This window comes from Elgaria multicarinata, chromosome 2 (genome assembly GCF_023053635.1).
Source record: "Elgaria multicarinata webbii isolate HBS135686 ecotype San Diego chromosome 2, rElgMul1.1.pri, whole genome shotgun sequence".
NCBI lineage: Eukaryota > Metazoa > Chordata > Lepidosauria > Squamata > Anguidae > Elgaria > Elgaria multicarinata.
Genome location: NC_086172.1, coordinates 57,557,025 through 57,583,438, shown reverse-complemented (window position 1 = coordinate 57,583,438; position 26,414 = coordinate 57,557,025). Strand labels below are relative to the sequence as shown.

The 26,414-nt window shown below is 39.9% G+C and overlaps 1 protein-coding gene across 2 annotated transcripts in view; it reads left to right on the top strand.

Annotated features, from left to right (window-relative positions):
• The window catches only part of ARHGAP15 (Rho GTPase activating protein 15), a 487,468-nt gene that overhangs the window by 5,740 nt on the left and 455,314 nt on the right, over positions 1 to 26,414 (top strand). The window lies entirely within an intron of this gene.

Here is a 26,414-nt window from a genome sequence, read left to right as displayed (position 1 = left end):
ATCACAACTGATTAAGAGATACAACTTAAAATAACAGATGATTACATGCCATAGGTCATTTGAAGGTTGTTTCCCCTCAAACAAGCCATCCACCTGGGTCCAGTTGACACAACAAGTCATGCTCGAGTGGGTAATTACTTAGGCAGATGGCAGCTAGCATGCCCTGTGGCTTCTTTGTAAACCGCTCAGAGAGCTTCAGCTATGGGGCGGTATATTTTATTTTATTTATTTATTACATTTTTATACCGCCCAATAGCCAAAGTTCTCTGGGCAGTTCACATAAAAATGTAATGAATAATAATAATAATAACAACAACAACACTTTAAGATGCAATGATCATGGCAATCAGGTCATATAAACATCAAAATAAGTAAAGCATATAAACCTTAAAAAAAGTTCAAAACCAATATTGCAACCATTACCCAGCAATCTAAATGCTGTTCAAAAGCCAAAAATTTAAAATCTAATCATTTCACTTCCAACAATTTTAACAGCCTGCAATACACCAAATAATAATAATCTCAATTAAAAGTTGAGTGACCATATGAAAAGGAGGACAGGGCTCCTGTATCTTTAACAGTTGAACAGAAAAGGGGATTTCAGCAGGTGTCATTTGTACGCATGCAGCACCTGGTAAAATTCCCTCTTCAGCACAACAATTAAAGCTGCAGGAGCCCTTTTCAACTTTTAATTCCTTTTCTATTCAACTGTTAAAGATACAGGAGCCCTGTCTTCCTTTCCATGTGGTCACCCTAATTAAAAGTCAATTGACACAGATGATATTTTAAATCTACTTTGATGGCCAGGACTGATGGGGGCCAACTGTGTAACGTTTGGGAGTTCCATACATTAGGAGCCACCACTGAAAAGGCTCCATCTCTAGTATCTAACAACATAACTGAACCTTATGGTGGGCCAATGTACAGGACCACCAATGCCAACCTTATGACATGGGCAGTTCATAGGAGTGTAGGCAGTCTTTAAAATAAGTGAATAAAGTGGTACTTCAAATAATTAATGTGAAAAACATTGAAACTGTGGTCACAGTGCACCAACGGTAGCCCATTCATTCAATGGGGTTTTGTCTTTTTGATATCTATGATAGCGAAGAATTTGATCCCCTCATGCATGTCTTTGACCTAGAAAGCAAAGAGAAGCCTGTACACAGTGGCGTTTTGGATTGCAAGCAGTGTCTGTTTTAAGCATTGCAACAAAGGATTTTGCTTCTGAGAGATGCAGCCTAAAATTGTACCAAGACAGGTAAAAGAAAAATGAAGACTCTTCCTAGTAGGTAAAACTTGAGGGAATTAGCAATAGTTTAAAAATGGAGTCTGAAAGGACTGTAATGCTTAAACAGCAGGTAGAGCCAAATGGCCATGGATTTATTTTTTATCCCTTCTAAAAAGATTTAAACACAAATACTTTAGAGGTGAACTCTGTTGCCAGTCATGTCCCTTCCCCTTTACTCATCCTGTGCTGCTAAACAAACTGATTGGTATGAGCCTCCCTTGGTTAATTTTCCTCTATAATGGCTGCAACTTGCAGCTGAGGCCATATGATGTTGCAAAATTATTTATGCAATGTTAGTCACTTGTTTGGGGTTCCAGCTCTGCTTTTCGGCTCATAGCAAACAAGTCATATTTCAAAAACCGTACTAGGATCCCCACCACAACACACATACTTTCTGTTTCGCTCTTCCGAGGCATGTGAACTATTAATTGGCTCTTTTGCTGGTATGATGAACCCATATGAAATATTCAGCTCTTTAACTGAGGTAGTAAATGGAATAAGCCTCCTGCAGTTGTGAGGTTTTTTTCCTTCACCCTGCTATTTTTACCCCCATGTTCAAATGCAAAATTAACCACAGCCGTTTCATCAGCATAGCTCAGCAAAGACGTGATTTTAATTATTCTTCTCTCAGTTAGCTGAAGTGAATGTTTAGCTCAGAGAAACTGGTGCAACATTTCGGGACTGGGGGAAAAACCATTCGTAGATATCAATGCAGTGACTGATGAAACATTCATTTCCTTATGTTTACTTTCCAATTTAAGACTATCACTTGCCTGTGACACATTTGCACGTAGCTCTTTAAAAACACACACCCAGAAAACCCATAATTGAGATGTTCTTCAGCTAGGAAGTTAAAATAGTGCTTACAGTAATTTATTTGGAAATAGTATAATGTATTATCAGTAAGAACTGTACCTTTGAAAAAGTTTAAAAGTTAAGTATATTTAATGATGCCTAACATATTTTATTGGCTGTGTTTAACAAAAGGCACTAGGCTGCAGTTGTTTTTGACAAGCATGAAAACATCACAGCATGAGACTGCAAAAGGAATTATGTAGAGAAATTACAAGTGATCCATCTCTCAATGAATTATCCACCTCAATAGCCTGCAGAACTCAGCTACCAATTAACACCTACTTTATTACATGTTGGGATGTACTTAATAACTTTCATGTGTTTATGCACTATTACCTTGACTGATGCCTCTTGTACAATTAGGCATAATTGGCATATCAATATGCAAAAGTTAAAAGGATTAACCCTCTTAAAACTAATGAGCATTTCTGTATCCAGCTGCTAAATGAGACAAAATTAGCATTTTTCACTTTTGGGCAGGATTTTATCATGCAGTTTCTCATTGTTGGTATTACCTTGTTACATAACTTTCTGTGTTGGTGGGGGAGGGGGAGAATATGTAGGGATGATTTTTTTGTTTTTTTTTTAAAAATGGGATTCTCAAAGTTGCATCAGAAGCAAACATTTGCTGCTGGGTTTTCCATAAGCATAGCAGTTGCAATTTGTGTTCTTTTGTAGGGAGCTGAAAAAGTTGTGTTTTCTTAGCAGCTAATTATAGAGACGCAGGGTATGTCATTTCACCATGCAAACTTGGCTCTGATATAATAGATTGAAAGCTTGCCATGCTCATAATTTCCTCGCTCTTTCTAGTATTTTCATCTCTCTATTTTTTTTTCATGCAGAGTTTTTGACTAGATATTGACAGAATGAAAAGTATTTTGGCATATTTGCTTGAGCAAGCCTGTTAAGTGGCTGGCGAAAGGCAAACGGGAAAGGCCAAAGTCTTAAGCGAAAAATCCAAACATTTCAAAATATATCCTGAGAAACCAGAGGGATTCTGAATTGGAAAGATTTACATATAATTTGGTATTGCTTGAGTGTCAACATATCAGAGCAGAAAGGCATGATTCATAATGGATCTTTAATGAAAGTCCTATAAAAGAAAACCTTTTCCAGAAAAAATGTTTCTCTTCCCCATATTTTTGGAAATTAAATAATATCTGTTCCATTTGTACACTACACACATTAGATTGCAATTTGTGGGATTTTAAGACTACATGTTCCTTTTTACATTTGGCAAGATACAAAAACATACGTCAATAATAGGAGACAAAGCAAAAGGAGTTGGAATTTGTTATAATCAGCTTCATGGTAAAAGACATGTACTTTTCTCCTATTCTCCTGAATACTTATGATTTTAACAGGACTTGTTAATGACCATTTTAATGAGGAACCTCTAAAAATCTGCACAATTGGTTCTAATTTCACTTTACAACCGTTATTGTAAATAGTAAATTATCCTATGCAATATTCGCTAATTCATGAGTGATATTTTCATATTCATTTTAATAAAAAATTCTTCACATACTTATTATACAATAACAAAGTGTCAGTACAACTTACAGATCGTAAAATGGAGAAAAGGAACTCATAACTTCTAAATCCAGTACTCTGTTCGCTTATTCACTCTGTTTCACTAGAATTGTACAGTCATTTTTATGCTGCAACATTCCAGTAATTCATTGGTTATATAATTTGTTTAAACTGCGTTGATCAACTAAGAAAGTGCCGCCCAATTAATCAGGCATGACCTTTTTAAAAATCGTTAAATGGTGAATTATTTTTTTAATAGAAGTACTTAAAAGAACTGCAGGTAGCAGGTGTCATCCTAGAAGAGACTTTGGCCCTACTACCCAAAACAGGAGGGACCATGGTGCTTTCATGGTGCTTCTAACATGGTGCCTTCTATGATACCTGATTGCTTCATCTGAAAACTTAGAAATTGATTAAATTGTTTAAAGCAATTAATATATTTATAGAAATATATATGCAGGCTTAATTGATTAATCCATTAATCAATAAAAGCTGTATGATCAACTCTAGTTATTTTCCCTTATATTCATTTATAGCCATCTACTATATCATACCAAGCCTGCCGTATTGGAACGTTTGATTCTGGGCCAATTATTCTTATCCAACTCAGTGGTCAGTATCCAATATGACACTTATGTTCTAATATTGCGCCTCCACTCATTCTGTTGTGCCTGCAGGACCAACTGCTAGTGCAACAGGAGCTAGTACTTCCTAAAGCAACCCCAGAAATTAGGAGAAATGCTTGTTTCTGTAATGGGACAGTTCAGCAATGGTCCCTCTGTGAGCTCCACTCACCTGCCCCATTCTGGAAATGAGTGATCTGTTCATTTCTGATTGTTCCCAGAACCACTATCTTTCTATTGTGGTGAGAAGGTCGATAATTAAGGAGACGAAACAACAACAGTTGGATTTAAACAGGGCCACATTTTATTAAATGATCTGCAAGAGGGTATGAATCCTAACAGGCATCCAGTATGGCCTGTTGCCAGGCCCCTGAAGTTGGGCGAGGCATTCATGGCCCAAGGGTAGGCGCTGCGTCTTTCACCTTCCCCGGGCCTGCCCCTTGTGGGGTCAGTGGACCTTCTTTTGTCACGCCCTATCTCAGGCTGTCCAGCTGTGAGTGGGTGAGTAGGGTTGGCCCCAAAGGTAAGGCTTATCTCCCAGGCAGGCCGCGGGGTTCAAAGCTGGGAGCCTCAGATTTACCAGTCACTGTGAAATGTGTCAATTGAATGCTCACCATTCCCACTCCCACTCTGGATGCCCGTACCTAGCGCCAAATAGAAAAATGTGACCAAATTAGCATCAGATTAACCTATTAATACACCCAAACTGTATCACATTGTGGAGTAGATGAAAAAACTCCTGCACAATTCAGTTCAAGAGTAAAAAATTCCTACTCAGCTCCTAAAGGCAACCAGCAAGCTCACACTGCCTACAGGGAGGGAGGGAGGGAGGGAGCAGCACAGCAAAGAGGGGGAAGGGAGAGAGAGCCCCCAATTTATGAGGTCTGTCACCCCTCCCCTATGTGGCACCATACCAGCACCCAGCCAATCTTGGCTGGGCACGTCTCCACTCTCCCCCGCCCACAAATGCCTCCCCATGCCCAGGCTATGCTGGGCATGGCAGAATGACCATTGTGCTAGCGGTTGGTCCCACTAGCACGAGAGCAGCATTAGATACTGCCCACTGAATTTGTCTAACCCTTCAAAACCTGCTGCCAGCCATACCCAAACAAACAAACAAATAAAACATAGTTGAAAAAAAATAAAATGTACCTATAAGATCTTGCAACACAATCATGACCTATCAAAGTTCATTTGATCCAGTACAATGCTTCATTTTATTTGTGTGTATGGCTGTCTAACATTTAGAGTTGTGTTTGAGGTCATCTTGCTTTCAGCATTACATGTAATAAGGGAGATGGATGGGATATAATGTTTCTAAAAGACATCTGAGGTAATTGTATAGGACTAATGTTGTCAGCTAGTAAGTTGGAGCGTGAAGATACTAAGGGCTCATCTACACTAAGCAGGATATTACACTATGAAAGCGGTATATAAACGGCAGGAGCCACACTACTGCTTTATAGTAGCATTGAAGTGCACTGACAACTGTTGGGGCCCATTGACACATACCATATACTGCTTTCATACCTCTATATCCTACTTGATGTAGATGTGTCATGGGCCCCAACAGCTGTCAGTGCAGTTCAGTACTACCACTATATACCACTATATTATTATAAATAAATAAATAAATAAATAAATAAATAATAATAATAATAATAATAATAAATCTGCTTTCATAGTGGAATATCCTGCTTGGTGAAGATGAGCCCTAAGTTTTCTGTAGTTGTAACTGGTTTACAATGGGAATGTCCATGCTGCTAAGGGTAGGCAGTGATGGATTAAATGCCTCTGTATACAGTTGTTGGGAAACATGCATGAGAAGTGATATTGCACTTGTGTCCTACTTGTAGGCTTTCCACAGACAGCTGGTGTGAACCGAATCCTGGACTAGATAGACCCTTGATCGGATTTAGCATGGCTCTTTTCTTATGTGCCTCATCTAAATAGCACTAATCTTAAGGCTGGGCATTGACTCTATTAAGCAAGAGGTCTTCCTGTGTTCCCTGTTAATATTTGTTCCCTTGGTGTCTATGTATATTCACCATTTCCATGTTTAAAATCTCACAGAAGTGCATTTTGTCTCATTCAACACATGAAGCGTTAGAATCTGTTTAGTCATTCCCAAACGTTAATGGATTAGAGTTCTTTTTTATTGGATGAAATAGGCTTGGTTGTCTTATTTATTTCTCTAATACAGTATCACACAAGTAGTAAGCAATTTCCCTTTGTTTCTTGCATACTTCCCTCCCTTCTCAACTACTTGCAAAAGTTATGAGTAGTCAAAGAGACAAATAAAATGGCTAAAATTACCAGCCCTTCTGTTGAGTGGAGTTTTTTGAGCCACGTCAGCAGAGGCAAGGCTGTTGTGTGTGTTTACTTCATATCAAGCTTATAGTGAAGTTTGAGGCTTTGTTTGTGGAAATTGTCCTGAAGTAGATCCTGATATTTAATTAAAATGACATTAAATCACATTGAATTGATAAGAGTTGGCATCTCAAAGAAAGGTAATTGCCCGTATTGGTTTTGTACAAAAATAGAGCTGCTTGGAAAATGTGCAGCCAACACAGACTGTCAACTCCATTTATAGATCAATATGTGAACTCCATTGATCAGGCAGGCATGTGTAACAGCAACACTTTGCATTTATTTCTTGTTTTTCTACAGCGTTAAGGCTTACAGGATTATCGGCTTCCAAAATATTTTGACTTCCGTGTAAATATGTGATCTGTTTAGTGTTAATTAAAAGAGTCTGCAGTCCTTTCAGAAAAATGTTTCCAGTTCCATGAGCCTTCACCCCCCCACCACCACACCACCCCTGGTTATAGCTGCAGGTAGTTTTAGTTGAAAAATGGATTATTTCCTTCTTGGAAAAATCATTAGAACACATTTTTGGAGGAGCATATTTAATGGAAGGGCTCTTCTCTTTTTTCTTTTCTTTTTTGGCAATTTGTTTTGCTTTCTACTTTGTACTTTCCTAGGGGGAAAATATAGACACTGGCAAAAACATTTTCTCAAGCAAGACTGGGCAAGATGCCCATAAGGTTCTGTTTTCTAATAAAAAATTGCTGCTTCAGATTACCTCAAAACGTAAATTCTTTTAGAGCATAATCCTATGCATGTTTAAACAGAAAAAAAAGTTTTACATCTCCCAGCATGATCTACCAGAATGGCTGGCTGGGGAATGTCATGAGTTGTAGGACTTTTTCTGTCTAAACCTGCATAGGATTGTGCCTTTACTGCTTATGCCATCTGATTTTCTCAACCTGTAGTTAACACATAGACATTGCACACGACAAACACTGAATTGAATTATATTGCACTACCATTTTGATGTTTACTGTAACGTGCCATGGGACAAAATGACAATATCCAAAGGGATAAATTCTGGCTGACACTGTAATGTTCATATCATCCCTGTAAACCAGAAGATAATTTTACCACATGTTTGCAATTTATCAGAACTTATAATTGTTCTAAATTATCAGAACAATTTATCAGAACCCAACTTACAAGGTGGGTATATGATGAATACCATAGTCAGAGCTTTAACTGGGATGTTTTCACTAATTCTCCCCACTTGTATAAGAAAGATTAAAAACAACATATTACCATTTCATAGAATAGTAGAGTTGGAAGGGGCCTATAAGGCCATCGAGTTCAACCCCATTTCTACCACTACAGTATAATTAAGAACATAAGAAGAGCAGTGCTGGATCAGACTCAAAAGTCTATTTCATTCAGCATTCCCACGTTCTATTCCCACATTGGTCAACCAAATGCATATGAGAAGCCTCAAGCAGGACATGAGTGCAATAGCACTTTCTGCCCGTGTTCCCTAGCAACTGGTATACCGAAGCATACTACCTCCGCTATATTACATAGCCATTGTGATTGATAACCATTGATGGCCTTATCCTCCATGAATTTGTTTAATTCCATTTGATAGTCATCCCAAATTGGTCCATCACTATACTTTGTGGTGGTGAATTGACTGTATGTAACCCAGCTCACACTTGTTGTTGTCTCTGCATGCTCTATTCACATTTGTGTGGAGACCACTGACAAGTATGAATTTTCCCTATGAATGTCAATAATGTTTGGTAGAATGTATAGAGAAATGAAACATTTATGAAATAATTAATGGCATAGGTACTAGTTGGGAATGAAACACAACCACTCCTATTTAGAAGCCTTTGCCCAATATGGCATTTTCCTCTTAAGTGGGCAGATCATGCTTTTTTATTCTTAGGCAACAAAAAAATCAATACTTCAATTATTGGGAAATGAATTAGTCAACCAAAGTTGCCCTTTTTCTGGCCACAGTTGACAGATAAAGACTCAAGCTGGGCTTTGAAGAAGCCAGAACCTTCTGCCACAACATGTGGGACACTAATTTTGTTGTTATTCAAAATATAGGTTTGTTCTTTTTCCAGATGAGGGTTTTAGGGCTCAGCCCTCAGCCTATCCTATGCTCAGCTGCCTATCCTATGCCTTCTGTTCCTCCGGGTTAAAACACAAAGGACAGCTATGTGGAATTCTGAGCCTGTCTAGTTGACTTACCTTTTTCTGGGAGGGAGGGGATCGCAGAGGCCATAGGATACTGCACAACCCTGCCTCTCTCCTCCCACCAGCAGACTCAATTCCTTTTCTCCTCCTTTTGTCAGTTGCGAACTCATAAAAGAAGCTTTTGTTTGGGAGGGTGACGAGAAGATACATGACTGGATCTCCTCCTCTCTGCTCATAGCTCTGTCTATGGGTGTGGAAGAGGAGATCTGTAGCATCCTGTAATCCACAAAATGCAGTCTAGGGGCCTCATTCATAGAATTCTATGGATTGTTCCGATGTCATCACTACCTATAAAGTGGAAAGTATGTGTGTGTCACGTATGTCACGTATACCCACTTCCACATATGGTACTACCTTAATGCTGTTCACCCAGACAGGTCTTTGTGTACGTGGATCAGAAAATATCTAAAAACATGAATTTTGGGGGTTTAAGTATTTCTAAAGAATTTAATAAAAACCTAGGTTTATGCCTACAACTCCCAGCATGCCATGAGTAGAACTCCCAGCATGTCTTGGGTGGGAGGCCAGACTTACTAGCCCTTGGAGGCCATTGTGATTCCTAAAGTTAGTTTCAAGCAGTCAACCCAATTCAACATAAAAGGAAACAACCCACATAAATGGGCTGCATCCATTTGCGGTGCCTCCTCCCACCTGCCATGTGTGGTTTTAAAATAATAACTAGATACAACAGTATGTCTTTGAGAGGCTGAACTCTGGACATGCTCAAAGGCACCCTGTCCTGATATCACTGTTTTCTCAGAAACTGAAAGAAGCACAGATGCAGCCTTCACCCTTAAGAGGGAGGGAGGAAGGGGAGGCACTCTGTGCATGCCCAAAAACAGAACTGACAAACGGCGGGAGTGCCCAGCCCAGTCCCAATGCTTCTGTACAGGTGAGAAGCACAGGCCGAGACAGTCCCAGCAGGATTAGCCAGAGCTGGGCGCATACACTGACAGCTGTTTACCTCCCCTCCTTGGCTATGCTACTCCTTGATATTCTAACACAGAGCAGCATCGGCAATGAGAGGAGGGAAGCACCTCTCAGAGGACATGGGCACCTGAAGGCTGCCAAAGGCATGCTGGGAGGTGTAGTACTGGCATCATCTCTCAGTCCTAACAGCCCCCACCTCCTTGACCTCTCACTGTCTTTGCTCTCCTTCTAACTGACTTTCCCCAACTGCCACTCACCCTATCCACCATTCCATTCTAGCCTCAGCTGTCAGTCATTCCTCCATTCACTCTTCTGTTTCAATAGAAAAGTCAGGCTTTTACATAAAAATCATAAACTTTATTCAGTAATTCTTGCATCTGACTTGGAATGTTGTGGCTTAGTTATATAGGGTGACCATATGAAAAGGAGGACAGGGCTACTGTATCTTTTTGTACTGAAAAGGGAATTTCAGCAGGTGTAATTTGTATGCATGTCGCACCTGGTGAAATTTCCTCTTTATCACAACAGTTAAAGCTGCAGGAGCCATACTGCAGCTATACTGTGACCAGATTTAAAAGAGGGCAGGGCACCTGCAGGTTTAACTGCTGTGATGAAGAGGAAATTTCACCAGGTTCTCCATATATACAAATGACACTTGCTGAAATTCCCTTTTAAATACAACTCTTAAAGATACAGGAGCCCTGTCCTCCTTTTCATATGGTCACCCTAAGTTATAACAGAAAAAAAACCCCACAGGATAAAAAAAATATCAAGTTAAAAAGCGTTGGAAAATATATATATTTTAACTTGGAACTTAAAAACCATTAATGCAGTTACTAGGCAAGCTTAGTAAAAAGAAATATATAAGCAGGGTACCACAACTAAGATGGCCTGCTCTCTAGTTGTCTTCCACCACACCTCAGACAGTGTTCAAAGACTAACACATTATTCAGTGACCTAGGCTTATGCCTACAACTCCCAGCATGCCTTGGGCGGGAGGGAAGATTTATCAGGCTGTGGCAGCCATCATCTGGAAATGGCTCACCATCCTGGGCCTGAAGGGAGAGCAGCTGGAGAGAGAAAAGAAACTAATTTATTTTAAAGTTACCTCACAGGCCTAGGACCACCTTACTACTTTAAGATGATTACCTCACCGACATATATCGTAGGCAGCCCGAACAACACTGGGTAGAAACTTGAAATTTGGCATGCTGATAGGTCTGGCTGTAGAATGTACCAGAAAAATGTACTGCACATAAAATTTTGGATTTAAAATATTTTTAAAGAATGTAATAAAAATCTGAGGCTTATGTCTACAACTCCCAGCATGCCTTGGGTGGAACTCCCAAGAGTCTTATCTTGCCACCAAACTATGACACATGGTCATGACCAGTAGAAATTGCTATTATTCCTTCAGGACATTCCATAAATAAAATTTCTTCAGCAGGAGATATTGAAAATTGCTTTATGTATTAACACTATTCATGGACCTGAGCAACGCCGGGCGTATCAGCTAGTTGTCCTATATTTGTAACACTTCCATGTTTTCCCAGCACATTATTATTATTATTATTATTATTATTATTATTATTATTATTATTATTATTATTATTATTGTAAACCGCACAGAGAGCTTCGGCTATTGGGCAGTATAGAAATGCAATAAATAAATAAATAATAAATATTACCACCACAGAAAAGGAAATCTGTTAAGAAGGGAAAGATTGAATTGCTATGCCATGTCTTTTGATTGGTACAATTAGGAGCAGTCTATCTGGAAGCATCCAGGATATATATGATGTATAGAGTTGCATTGCTAATGACTTGTGACACTTATTGGAAATTTCTAAGTTTGGGGTTAATTCTATTGTGTTGCCATATACATATATAAAGAGTCAGGTAACTATCAAACTGTTCCTGAAACTAACCACTTTCTGTTTCGATACTACTTTGTATCGAGCTTCAACTAAAAGATACCTCAGGCTCCATAACATGTCCTGTCTGTTGCAAAGAATGGTGGAATCTACCATAATGATGCACTATATTCGGAGTGTGATTACGAATATTCACTTATCAAGTGCCAATCCTGGAGCCATTTAGTCTTCACTCTAATTATTTTACAACAGTCCCACTGAAGTCAATAAGGATGTTTTGAGGATTACAGCCTGCAGATGTGGCTCCAGCTGTAGTTCTAAAATTCTTGGGGGCTACTCCACACCTTCAAAAGTTGGTTTTGATTAAGGTGTCCTTTGCATGCTACACCCCCTAGGAGGAGCTACTTTTCACAATGTTCATCCTACCTTTCTATGCAACTGTTAAAGATACAGGAGCCCTGTCCTCCTTTTTATATGGTCACCTAAAGGTGTCTGAATCAAAATAGAAATCAAAGGAATAAGTTGCCGTTACTTACTTAAATCCAATTGCTTTCAGTGGGACTTGATGACAACTATAATTAACTGGTACATAGTGTCCTTGATATATTTTACGAGTTGCATGCAATTAGTGTGTACTGCTGAGTGGTTCCTGAATGGTTGGGAGCCTGTTTAAATAGGCCCATCATGTGGGCTGGTTAGGCAGTGCTGATTCTGTGGGAAAGACTCATGTAATCAGGCCTTGCCTGCCTGATAATTTAAATGTTCTCCCAGCTGATGGATGAAGGGCTTCCCATGCAGTGGGGAAAACATCTAAAGAGCACCCATGGATCAGTACTGATGACCATTTTGCCCCACATGACAAGATAAGAAAATTCTCCACATCAGTTGGCCGGGTAATGCTGATGCTGGCTCTACACATGTTGCAGAATGAGGTGGCAGAATGCTGATATGGCAGAATGGTGCCTTATACCAATGTAGACTTCAGCAGAGGGACACGATTTAGAAATAGTCCCTCCCTGTTCCATATAAAACCAAACCAAAGACCTCCTTGTAAAATGGAAATTAGCTTATCAGGGAGAAAGTTTCTTGCTCACTGAGATCTGCTGTTTTGTTATTTTCATGGATTTACTACTGTAGGGGGACCATTCACAAAGGACACCCACCACCTTCAGTCTGCAGTGGTTGAGTGTGTTCTAGCACCTCAGCTGGCTACTCCTTCACTTTCCTACATGAGTAGACCCATTCCTAACAGCCCAGTAAAAGAGGGGTAAAAGCACTCATCCAAGAAGCAGGTTCTATGCATGAATTCACAAATCTGCTTTGAAAAAAAGTCTGAATTCTGATTTTGGACTTAAGTGAGAAGAGCTACCCTCAGTGTGAAATCACATCAATTTTAATATTCAGCTCAGTTTGATAAAGGGTGGGGAAAATATACTACTGAATTGCTGTTTCTATGGCCAATAATTTCTACCTTTCCTATTTTTCCAGCAGTGATGATTTAACATTCAAACTAAACAGCCCAATCCTATCCTATGCAAAGCTACATGTAACTAAGCCCATTGATTTCAATTGTCTTAGGCACGCTTAACTCAGCATAGCATCAGGCAAGAGAAAACGAGCTTTGCAGAAGTATTTTAAAATATTTTTGTTTGTGTATTTTGTTACGTTTGGCGACAAAACCTCATATGTTGAGATTCCCTATTTTGTTGATCTGCTTTCTGCTAAGATCCCTTTGCTTTATATATCTCCCACTCCTTTTCCAGCAGTTGTCTTTGGGGCAAGTTCATATGAACTTGCCCCAAAGAAGTATGATAGAAGTTTTGAAACATTGTAAAACATTGTCCAGCATTGTAACATTTCTCCCCCTCCCTGTGATTTTGTCTTTCTAATTTACTGGACACCCTCTAATGATACTTTATAGCAAATAATTTTTCAGTATAATTGTATAAATCCAGATTAAATTTACTCTAGATATGTTGATGGAAGGAATAAGCCATGCGGTTTTCTTAGTGAATCAAAACAAAATATGTGATATTATTAACTGTTATTGAATAGATATGGGAAAGGGTTTTGAAAACTTCTAAGCTTTCACCTCTCTTCAATGCTCTGATATCTCATGCTGTGAAATTCTTTTACTCTATTTACCAAGTACAAATTAGTCTTGCCAAAGGTTCTGAAAGTTTATTTCTTCTGCTTAGATCCTTATACTTCAAAGGAAGATGCAACCCTGTAAATTAGTGAGCATGCCACTCCACTGTGATTTTAAACTTGAACTTAGAGAAATTCGTTTATAATTCACTACCGATTGAATGCTGTCACAAATGTATGAGGGGGTACATATTTTTTTTGTAAAGTTAGTCCTCTGATTACTAATTTGAATCAAAAGCTCTAACCTTGTTAGCATCTGGACTTATTTCCATAATAACAACCCCTTCAGAACCTACAAAGTAATGAATAATTGACAACAAATGAAATGTTTTGATAGTTGTCGGCACAAAGCATGTTTAATGTTTTGTGTTGCTTCCTAGCTAATTATGTAGATGACACATTTGTCAGACCTTGACTGCCATTAGAAACGTGTTTCCAGAGGGGAGAAAAACAGGCTATTCATAGAGTAATTAACTAGAATGCTCAATGACCTGTGAGAGATTCAAATGGCTGCCAGTTCAGACATTGTTTTGTTACAGAAGCAGAGGGGTAATTAAAATTCCAAATTACAGTGCTATGATGAAGCATTTGTTTGTTGACAGTATACTCTTACTCTAGTTTGTTAATTCTTTTTTTAAAAATGGCTTCTAATCCATTTTATAGCTCTAGGAGTTCTGTCTTTGAATTTACTGACAACTAATATTATGGTAAATTGCTCTTCCGAGAAGTACTGCAGGCTTTGGCAGTTTCATGGGAGCACAAGGTGGGTGGGATGGAATAGCAGCTCTTTCCCTTAAACTGACATACCATGTGCTGTCGCCGAAGCGCCACTAAACTGCAGCCCATCTTGTGAAATGATATGTTCATAATTCCGCACGGAAGAAGATGTCTAGTTGCAGAAGGAAATGATTCAGAGAAAGGGATCATAATCAAACAAATTGAGAAAGGTGTCTTAAAACATTACCACAAAGCCTTAATAGAATCGGCAGAGTGATGAGCATCGTTTAGGCAAACATTCCGGAAAACAGATGTAGATGAAGAAGGAAAAGAGGGAGTGTGGGAAAGCGAGGACTGAAAGGGGAAAATCTAAAAGAAGAACCTAATCCCAAAATGGCATGATTTACCTCCTAATATCTTCTCTTGCTAACCAATGTCCACAGCAAAAACTGTACACGAGAGAAAGTGTGTGTGTGTGTGCGTGTGCGTATGTGTGTGTGCGTTTCTAGAAAATGTAGCAGGGAATTGATTGAAAGAGGCCAAGGTGGTAAATTTCCCTAAGAATGAATTTAATGCAAGCTCAAGCGAAATATTTATTTACTTTGCCAAAAGTGAGAATAAGGTTCTGTTAAAAAGATCTGACAGAAGTCACATGGTGTTTGATGCAGGGAAGCTGACAGCGGCATGGAGTGAGCGCTGATTATCCTGAAGACACTGTCAGCTAGGATTGATTTCTACTTTCTCCCTTTATGTAACGGTTCCTGTAATACAGCTGACCCCGAATCACGTTACCTTGTCATCTCTCTGAATGGATCAAGAAGAGATGAGCTGAAAATAGCTAGGCACTGACCTTGAACTTGCCAGAACAGTGAGAAGTGACAGTGGCTTTGTATATGCATGTGCGTGTGAGAGAGTGGGTTACACGTACAAAGGCAGTGAAGCTGCTTTTTCAGTCGAGTTCACCACAACAGCACAAGGGGGCAGAGCAGCATTAGAGATTACAGGTAAAGCTGATATTCACGTTCCTTTCCTCTGTGCTCCAAAAGTGCTTGCTCGTGCCAGTCACCTTCTCTGTTTCCACATCAGTGAAGTCTTCTGTAAAAACCACAGACGTATCGAAAACCTGAGTAAAAGTTGAACATTTCTGGTGAATAATTCAAGTAGAACTTGCCAATGGCCTCCCACACCTTGAACTCCATGTGCCGTTGTGTCAACAAACGACAGTACCCCAAATCAGATTATTTAGAAAATAAAATGCCAATGGATAGTGGGCTGCCTATATGGGCTCCATAGCCATATCTGTAGCTGAACTACCTTCCTTTCAAAGCTAAGCTGAAAGAGAATAAATACTAGAGTTACAAAAATGAAATGCATTGTATAGTTGATAGGTTTTTTAAATTTTGTAATTTTTTCATCCTAACATTTTGTGGCATTTTAGTATGGAAATTGGGCTTCACAATTCGCATCTAATTTATTATCTATATTTAGTTTATAAAAAGCACATGAATGCAATTTTTGGGAGGAACGTTCTCAATCTGCTTGTTGTCTATAAATAATTATTTATCTATTTAGTTTTCTCCTTTTCTACTTTTTTTGTTTATGTGTTAGTGGAATCTCAGAATCATCAGTACCTAAAGCCTCTACTGCATGGATGTCCTTGGTTGCAGAGTTGCTTTCCACAGTGAAACATATTTGCAAGCTGACACTATTAAAGGATCTTTCTGTTTTTGGAGGGGGGTATTTTTGCATTTATTTTGTTTGTTTACTGTGTTTCTCAAGTAATATGTTTGCACTGTCCCATCCTTGGCTGGGCAAGCAGACTACTTGATAATGTGAGGGCATCCATGAACTCTCCACAGGTCACGAGTCCTTCAAATCTTGACTACAACATGGACATCCTGAACTAGGCACATTTGCTTTGCGCCTTCTAGCTCTTCAGGGTCCTTGGGGCTCTTATATGCATTGCCGTTCAGCTTAGCAATTTGGAGGTGGACCTACTTCATACCTTCTTTCGGAACACAAGCCATTTTCTAAAAGAGATCATGTAACCTTAGGTACAACCTGGTTCAAAGGTGTGGGTTAGAGGAAAATTTCACCCTAGAGATTTCTTTCTGCTTTCATTGTGCTTTGCTTTTAATAAGGGACCCTATTCCCTGATGCGTTGGAAGTGAGTTTATTGCTACCATCTGTTTAATTGCCCTCTCAGTTTTCTTTAGGGAATCATGAAAGTATTTTACCCTGCCTTTGAATCTCTCACTTCTTTTAAAAGACTGAGTAAAGTACACATCAATTTCCAAAGAGTATATTAAAAACTGATAAACAGCAGCATCTCTTAACAGTAAAACTCAAGGAAAACAATTTTTTAGATGAATGTTTGTTGTTTGTTATCAGCAAACACAGTGCTTGCTGTACAAGTAAATAAACAAGGTTGTGGATTTTTTGGATGTGTTTTTTCCCCTTTTGAAATTGTTGATTTTTCACTCATATCTCATAATTTCTTATTAAGAGCAATTTATTGAAGTGAGAGAACCATCTTAAGAAGGAGAGGTATGTACACCAAAGAAGTTGTCCTAGTGAAAACAAAGGGTGCAGGTGTAATTTGACAGATTCATATATTTTAAGGACAAGCTGGTACAGTATGACTGTTCCTGCACAAACAACTCTAAATGGAATCCCAAACTGTATGAATATATGTGGGACTGTTATAACTTAAATTCTTGCAACCTGCTTAGCTAGAGTGAGAGAGCGAGATCATGAGTGTGATAAATGTTTCAAGTCAAGCTAATCCCGGGTTGGACTACTTCAGTCAAGCTAATCCGAGATTGGACTACTGTGTCACTACTTTGCCACAGTCTAGGTTTTGGGGTATCCTGGGCCAATTGCCTTTGGTGGCCTCCACCTGGCTTATTTGGTAATGGCTGTAGAGTTGGCGACGCTCATCAGAACCTTGAGCGACATATGCCAACTCTCTGGTGCAGCTGGCTTAATTATACCTGCCCATTTCCTGATGTGCATACTTCAGGGGTGGGCCAACATAATTAAGATGGTAGTGTCAGGGAATTCATCCATGCGCAACCTGGAGCTCTGATCAGTGCTGCTGCCGGGCTGCCAGCCCCCAGTGTTCACCTTGGGCCTGCAGTCTGTCCTGTGCTGAGGCCTGGAGGGAACTGTCTAGCAGTATTGCTGATAGGAACTCCCAGCCACACACACAGGATAATTAACCCAGGGCTTTTGTACACATATATCTCAAGGCTCCGATGAGCACAATGACCATTACAGATGGACAAGTGGCTAATTGGCAGCGAGTGTATCAATGGCGGTGGCGCCAATAGCATACCCTGATATACCCAACCATAGAACAGAAGTGAAAAGTGTCCATGTTTTCACTGGGTGCAATTTTTACACTACACACCTTGAGGCAAAGCTGTACACTTCCATAAACTACCCTATAGTAACCATAATTTTAATGAAATATCTAAACACTTTGGAGTGATCCAGGTCAATGGGGTCCTAAAAGTGCTAGTGTCCAGTAGTGCGTATGTGCTGTATTTAAACTAGAGAGATCTGGATTCAAATTACATCTCAGCCATGGAATCCAGGCATTATCTGTTAGGCCAGGGGTGAGCAATATGCAGTGGCTGCTGGTGGCAAAACAAACAAACAAACAACAATAGTTTGCCATTGAATATTGGCAGCAAACCATGACAGGGGCTTAAAAGGGACACTTGCCCACCTTAGTGTTAGGCTAACCTACTTTCACATGGTTATCTGGAGGGGAAAATATGTAAGAACACCCATGAGACCTGAGTTCCTTGGTGAAAGGAATATAGATGTGATAAATAGCTTTGCCTTCTCTGCTGTGGCACCCCGGCTGTGGAATGAGCTCCCTAAGGAGGTTTGCCTGGCACCTACACTATATTCTTTTAGACGCCAAGTGAAGACCTTTTGATTCTCTCAGTATTTTAACAGTCTATAAATTAATTTTAACTTTGCTGTTTTAAATTTATATTTTGAATTTGTATTTCTGCACTGCTGCTGATTTTATCCTGGTTTTGCTTTTATATAGTATTTTATATCATGGTTTTATACTGTTGTTTTATACTTTGAATGGTTTTAATTTTTGTGAACTGTCCAGACAACTTCGGCTATTGGACAATATAGAAATGCAATAAATAAATAAATAAATAAATTTGCTATTGCTTTCCCTCTGTGTTTATTAAGAAACATTGCAAACTGTACCTAAACATCAGGTTGACCTGCAGGAATTGCAGTGCTAAACATAGTCAGGAAATACAGATCAAAAAGCCTGGTGACAATGTGGAATACTCTTTCCGTACCATTAGTTTTGTTTTATTCTTTCATTAAAATTGGAACAATGAGCTCCCTTCCATGTACTTGTCATGCTCGGACTGCTATTAGATTGGAAATATGTAGGTACTGAAACTGAGAAGATTTGATCAAATTTCCCACAGCTAGTTTTGGGCACCTGACCTGCTTAGTTTCCCACAGGGGAAAAGAAAGCTCTGTTTCTTTAAATTCCCAATGAGAAGGGACATGTGTCTCCTTGCATTGAGTTACATTACATCACATCATGTGGCACGAAGTGACTCAACGCATTATGACAGGAGAAGTAAAGAAAACAGATTCTTTTAAACTATTATTTATCTATTTCTTTGACTACTGTTAATAAAATGATGGCAGTAAAGATATGAGGAGGGGAGATGTGGACTTCTTCTCCGGAGCCAAAGAATATAGACTATAGTACCTGCCGATGGTACTTTACGTAACAAAATTAAAACTGCCATGCTGCTAGCCAATACGTTGTTTAATGAAGGTTCATGCAACAAATTAAGCATAATCAAATGCAGCAGGGTTGATCCTTCTGCCTGAAGCAGTCAACATATTTATTGAAATATAATGATGGCTATGAACTTGACATACTGTAGGTTCCAATTCAACTGAACTTGCATGCGGCATAGGGTTACTGGCTATAGGTATAGCCCCACTCAGTTCATTGGCAGTATCCAATGATGCAAAGAAGAGCAGGAAGGAATTGCTTCCCCCTGTTTCCTCTGCTGTATCCTCAAACAAATGAGCATCAATAGAACCAGGTGTATGGGAAGCAGCCCACTGGTGGGTGGGTTCAGAAATTGCAGCTACAATATCCATATGAGTGCAGAGTTCATTGTCCAGCTCCTCCTAGACCGATCAGGGTCTTTATTCATGAAGTTACTCTGCTGCTTTTACTGAATAAATGTAAATGTACAATAGCAAATCCACACCCACCTAGGATTTAATATTATATTGTGTGTAGGATATCTTTTTCTCTTCACTGAGTTCCATGGGATAAAATTCAAATTCTCCTTTAACAAACGTATGAATTTATTTATTTATTTATTTATTACATTTTTATACTGCCCAATAGCCGAAGCTCTCTGAAACGTATGAATGAAATAGAAACCCATATATATTAGGGTTTGTATCAGTAATAGTAACTGGAATAGCTTCAGATGTGTGAGGAAGTATGGTGTATGGCTGGAACTTTATTAGAATGGACCCCTTGATAAATGCAACCTTCCAAGAGAATTTGCCAGCTAGGTCCAGCTAGGATGCTGAAGCTGGGTACAATCCAATAGAATACTACTTCCCTTTAAACCAAACCATTGGTCCATCTAGCTCAGTATTGCCTATACTGACTGGCAGCTGCTCAGAGATTCAGACAGGAGCCCTTTCCAGTTCTACTTGCCCCTATTCTAGGCATTAGGACCAGCAGACATCTAATTTGCCAAGCAGTGCTAGGTCTTTAAAAGAAAAGGACAACAACAGCTTGTGTTTCTATTTTGTGTATAGACATCCTGTAAGTATAGAATGGGATGAAAAAAATCCTAACACAATTTCCCCGCCCCAGACATTGAATTTATGTTCTCCTAAGCCCTTTGCACTGACAGAACAGCTTCCAAAAATAGAATAGGGAGAGTGATTCTCCCTCCTCTCCTGCAACTCTAGTGCACCTGCAAAACAGATTGGGGGGGCCTCTAGAGATGGTTTCTGGGGGTGGGGATGGGATCATGTAGGGCTGCAGGAATAGGAGAGGAGGGGGGAGTCCTGTTGCATGAGTGGATGTCTGCTTCCACAATGTTAGACTTCACCCTTGAACTGATGCACATTACCATTGGATGATGGAGTGATGAGTATGCATGCATGAAGTAGCCGTAGATGTTTATTTGGAATAAAGTCGTGTTCAGGAATTTCCAGAATTTCTAAATTTTGTCACTGTGATTGATTGCATGAGACTGTAATAGCTGATGGACTTTTAAAATACTAATTTATGTATCTGACTTTTATCATAGCAACTACTATGAATGTTTGATAAGATTTGTACCTGGTAGATTCTAAATTGAATTAATGTATAAAGCTTGGCTCTCTATTGTTGCAGTTATTAAAGTTGCAACTGAAATGATATATTTCTTATTGATCTTCAACCAGAACCTCTTATCCAGGAGCTTTGTTTCACATTAAAGACGCTAATGATTGTCTCCACAAAGTGAGCAGCTTAATAGACAAAATATGTTAAATGGAGAAGGGGGTGATAATCACCTTTGATAGCTCTTCATTCCAACATCATATATAGCCATGAAGTGCAAGCTAAGCATTAATAGATCTTTTTAATAAAACATCTCAAAGGGGATCAAAGCCCAATTTTAAACAGGATTTATTAGCTTGTATTTTTCTATTTAAAACCAGAGTTATTTCATTTATACCTGAAAAGGAAGGAAGTAATGCTTCCTCTGCTCCCAAGTCAAAAGCTGTGTTCAGTGAGTGCGTCAAGGTGGTTTTGGACCTTCCTCTGCAGCTTCTAGTTTTTCAAAGGCAGGGGGAAGAAGATCAGAAAAGCTTTGTCTTTCTCCCATGAAGCACCTGTAATTTCCCTCAAGCAGGTGAGGGCATCTCTTCAACCATGGAATCTATATTGGTAAATGGCTGAGCATTTTGCCCCCACTATAGCATTGGCTCCATTCACAGAGGTTTACTTCTTTCCCCTTAGGAATGCATGGCAGCCATACCCTTGTATATGAAAGAAGAAAGTAAAGACATGCATTAAGGGATTTAGATTAAACCTCCTTTACATTGGGCCAGTTCGCAGAATCAAATATCCCAATGTGGCTTAATTGAAATGTAGAATTTGAAATTAAATACAATGTAAGCTGTGGCGCATGTTGTCGGCCATTTTGATTATTCAGCACCCAGCCACAGGTGTTGTGTTGCCACTGCATGAACCCAGGGGCCATGGGTTAGGCGAGGGTGTGTTGCTGGGTTTTGTGAGGGTTATTGACACCTCATAGAATCCATAGGTCCCGGATTTGCATGACATGACAACCCTCGGCTGGGTGTTGGCTATTGCAAATCTTGCCTGGCACTGCTGCAGCAAGTCACTTTCTCCCAGAACATAATGAGAGCCACGAGACCTGAGCCAGGTTTTCAGGTGCCATAGGACCCAAACTACGAGCCCTGTGGGTGGGTCTGTTTATCAGATCTTTACCAGGATCTTTATCAGATCTTTACTAGGATAAGGTGCTGCTTCTCACTCCTAATATTTTTGGCACCAGGTTAAGACCTTTCTCCTCTCCCAGGCATTTAACAATATAGGCTGAGTTTGTTTGTTTTTAACGGACCGCAGAATAGCTGTTTTTATCAGGATACTGTGTTTTTATGCTTTTTATTAGGGATGTGCTTCGCTCCGATTAGAATCGGAGAATCAGAAGCGAATTGCCCAGAGGCGGAGTAGAAGCGAACCATGGACCCTTAGAAGCAAGGTGAAGAGAAGCGCCCATAGGCGGAGCGCTTCTCTTTCCGCGGAGTGCTCCGATCGCCATTTTGAAAAATTTCGCCCATAGGATTGCATTGTGGAAAAGAAAAGGGGATAACTGTCTTGTTTTTTAAGCTATCTTTCTGAAACTTCTTGTGCTTAGAGAGCCGTGGCTGGGGGTCATTTTGAGCCTACTCTCAGCTCTCTAGAATTTCGGTTCGCTTGCTAGAATTTTTTAAAAAAATCGAGTAAAAAAAATGGGATATTTACCTTTTTGAAGTGCTATGGGGCAGAGTCAACTCCCGGTCATGATCATATGATCCCAAAGTCGGAGGAGGGGATAGGCAAAACAGGATACTTGAGATACTGGGAACTTCTCTTTCTTAGTCTGAATGGACTTTTCCCAGTGTTTTTTTAAAACAGTAGCCCCACCAAATGCACAAACACAACCTGAAATCATATACTAAGCAAATAAATAACAGATAGGAAACACAGCACTGCTACCCACCCTAAACTTGGTGAACAACTGAATAGATGTGGTGCAAGGGGATGAGCTCCCCTAGGGCATGTGGACGTGCCCAGTGCACACACTCTCCCACCCTTGGAGGGTCATCAGAGCCCTCCAAAGGTAAACCAGTGGAGAAGCAATGCCTATCATGAGTTGAAGTGTAAGTTTGCTTCTTAAAGAGTGGTCCCTAGACAGGGACAGTCAAAATTTGCATTATTTCCCCCTCCCCCTGGGCACGTCCACTTCCCTTTTACTGGTAAAAGACAGATATAGCCTTTAAAAAAAAATTCTTCCTGTTGTTTATTCAGCAACACTGCTGCTTTTAATTCTACCCCTCCTTTGTTTATTTATTTATTCCATTTTATATTTACACCCCATAGCCCAAGCTCTCCTGGCTTTTCCTCTTCAGTGAAGTCAGGCAGGCTTTCATTGTGGTTCAACTCCTTGTTGTTGTTGTTGTTGTTGTTGCTATTAATATTAATTAGTACTGCTATTAACATTATTATTTTGTTGTTTAGTAATGGCTGTGATCACAGTGCAGTCAATCAACTCTGAAGCAAGGATCACAAAGCTTTACTCTTATCCTCCTAGCCTCCTAGTTATGGGATGCAAAAGAAAAGGCATCTCTCTGTGCTGCTCCCACCTCACAGGGATGGTTTGCATTACTAGCTTTGAAACTATCCTTGGCTCACTTCCTTATGCCCCCAGAAATGTCTGCTGCCTGCCTGCCTTACGTCCCTTCTCCCCTGCCCACCTCGCACGGATGGTTTTTGTGTGTCTTGCTTTGACTCAGGGGATAAGTCCTTCCTGCGCTCACTTAGACTAAGTTCCAAATCAATTTTTCAAGTGTGGAAGAAGATTCATATAGGTTTATCTACTCCCCAATTCATGGCATGTTGGGATTTCTTTTGAAATGGCCCCTGTCTGCAGCTTTAAAATCCCTGAGATACTGGGGTGTCCGATTTTCATAAATTCCCCAAAAATCAGGGGATGATGGGATTTGCTTGAAACTTGGCGTCCATGTGGACACATGGGTAAACTGTCATGGGACCAAACATGAGGTTTCTGACGTGCAAATTGACGTAGTTCTAGAATGGGACTTGATTTGGGGTGAGTTTAAAGGTTTAAGCCCCGCCAAAAATCAGGGGTTGATGGGATTTGCTTGAAACTTGGCATGATTGTGGATCTAGATGTCATCTGGGAGGGTGCCCACTTCAATTTTTTTTTATCTGTCAAAATGTCGGAGAACAGTCCATATCTGAAAATGGGGTGTCCGATTTTCAAATATTCCCCAAAAATCAGGGGATGATGGCATTTGCTTGAAACTTGGTGTCCATGTGGACACATGGATAAGCTGTCATGGGCCCAAACGTGAGGTTTCTGATGTGCAAATTGACATAGTTGTAGCATGGGACTTGATTTGGGGTGAGTTAAAAGGTTTAAGCCCCGCCAAAAATCAGGGGATGATGGGATTTGCTTGAAACTTGGCATGAATGTGGATCTAGATGGCATCTGTGAGGGTGCCTGCTTCAATTTTTTTTATCTGTCAAAATTTCGGAGAACAGTCCATGTCTGAAAATGGGGTGTCCGATTTTCATAAATTCCCCAAAAATCAGGGGATGATAGGATTGGCTTGAGTCTTGGCATGCATGTGTATCCATAGATAATCTATCATGGGACCAAATCCCTATCATGGGAGTTTGAGGTTTCTAACTTGAAAATTGACAGAGATATCGAAAGGGGTGTGAATTGGGGTTATATGTGGTGCATTAGAGGTTAAAGCCCCGCGAAAAATCAGGGGATGATGGGATTTGCTTGAAACTTGGCATGATTGTGGATCTAGATGGCATCTATGAGGGTGCCCACTTCCAATTTTTTTATCTGTCAAAATGTCGGAGAACAGTCCATGTCTGAAAATGGGGTGTCCGATTTTCATAAATTCCCCAAAAATCAGGGGAGGCTTGGATTGGCTTGTGTCTCGGCATGCGTGTGTATACATCCATGGGGTGTCATGGTGCCAAACTTGAGGTTTCTAACTTTAACAGAAAAAAAGTTGTATACTTTTTTGGATTTCAATGCAAGCCTATGGGGGGGAAAGCGGAGCTCCGATCCGGATCCGTAGCTCCGCAGTGGAGCGGAGCGGACTATAGGCGGAGCGGGGCGGAGCGAAGCGGCCCGATCCACAAATTGCAGTTCTGGAAGAGAAGCAGATCGGGGGGTCCGTGCACACCCCTACTTTTTATGTTTTTAAACTTTGTATATTTGTTTTAATGTTTACTGTTTTTAACTCTTGTAACTTTTGGTTTACAGGGACGATCCCGGGGATCACCCCGGGATTTTGCCCCATCTAGCTATGGTCTCAGATTAATGTGGAAACCGGATAGAATAGATTTATGCATGAACATATTGGAAAATGACACAGGCATGAAATAGTATTCATCTATCCCTAATTACATTGTTAAATTTTACTTAATATTATACCACTACCATTCCAACCTCATTTAATGCAAGTCTCCTTTGCCAATCATAGTCTTTTATTCCAATCATTCTCAATAAACTTCACCTTACTTCAAAAGGTTGTGGTTCAGGCACTGTGGTGGCTGATCCACAAGTCAAGTTTACCTGGGGAGACAGCAGTAGGAGGCGGATGGCTTACTCTGCCTGGTAGTGTGTTCTGTCCTTACTTATCATAGTTCAAGCCACCTCTTTTTATATCCTTAGGTAAAAACAAAGAAAAAGAAAAAAGGTGTCCACCTGGACATCTTTCCAGCAGATCTAGATATAATGTCTCAGTAGAGGAGTTCTGATATACACCTGAGTGCCTCTCTATGAAATTATAGTCTTGTCCTTCAAAGAATTACAGCTCCCTCTCCCCATCTTGGGCAATGATCTAGGCATTACACAACCTTGCAATTCTTGGACTTGGTTATTATCCAAATTCCTGATAGTGTCCATTAATATGGAACGAGTGTTGTTTACTTAATACAAAGGAACTCCAGTTTTTCTTTGAACCCCAAAGCATACTCTAAACGTTTCAAAACGTTTCAAAACTTTGTGTCTTCAAGAAGCATTCTTAGAAAAAGACCTGGGCCAGATCTACACCAATAGGATATAACACTTTGAAAACTGTATGTAGAGTGTGTCCTAGGCCCCAACAGTTGTCACTACTGTTTCCATGGCTACTGAGCATGTTGAATGCTTTGTGGGTTGTTTTTGTTTTGGGTGGGTGGGAGATCGCCCCCTTAGGACTTTAAAAAAAGTTCTTTTGCATTATTGCAAACCCCTGGTTTCCCCTGAGCACAGTGATACTGCCTCTTCGTTCTCTGTTGCCCCATTTTGACTACAATCCTGGCACTCAACAGCTGAGTTTGCTGTTAGAGGGAGTGATATTTCATATATAGTAATTATATTACTACATATTACTATTACATGCTGGTAGATTCCTATTAAAAAAAAGTACCTTTGAGCTATAACTAACCCTATATGCTATGTTAATGTCCAGGAAATTGAAAAAGTGAGCAATAAAATATTTAAAAGATATACATGCATGGGATAT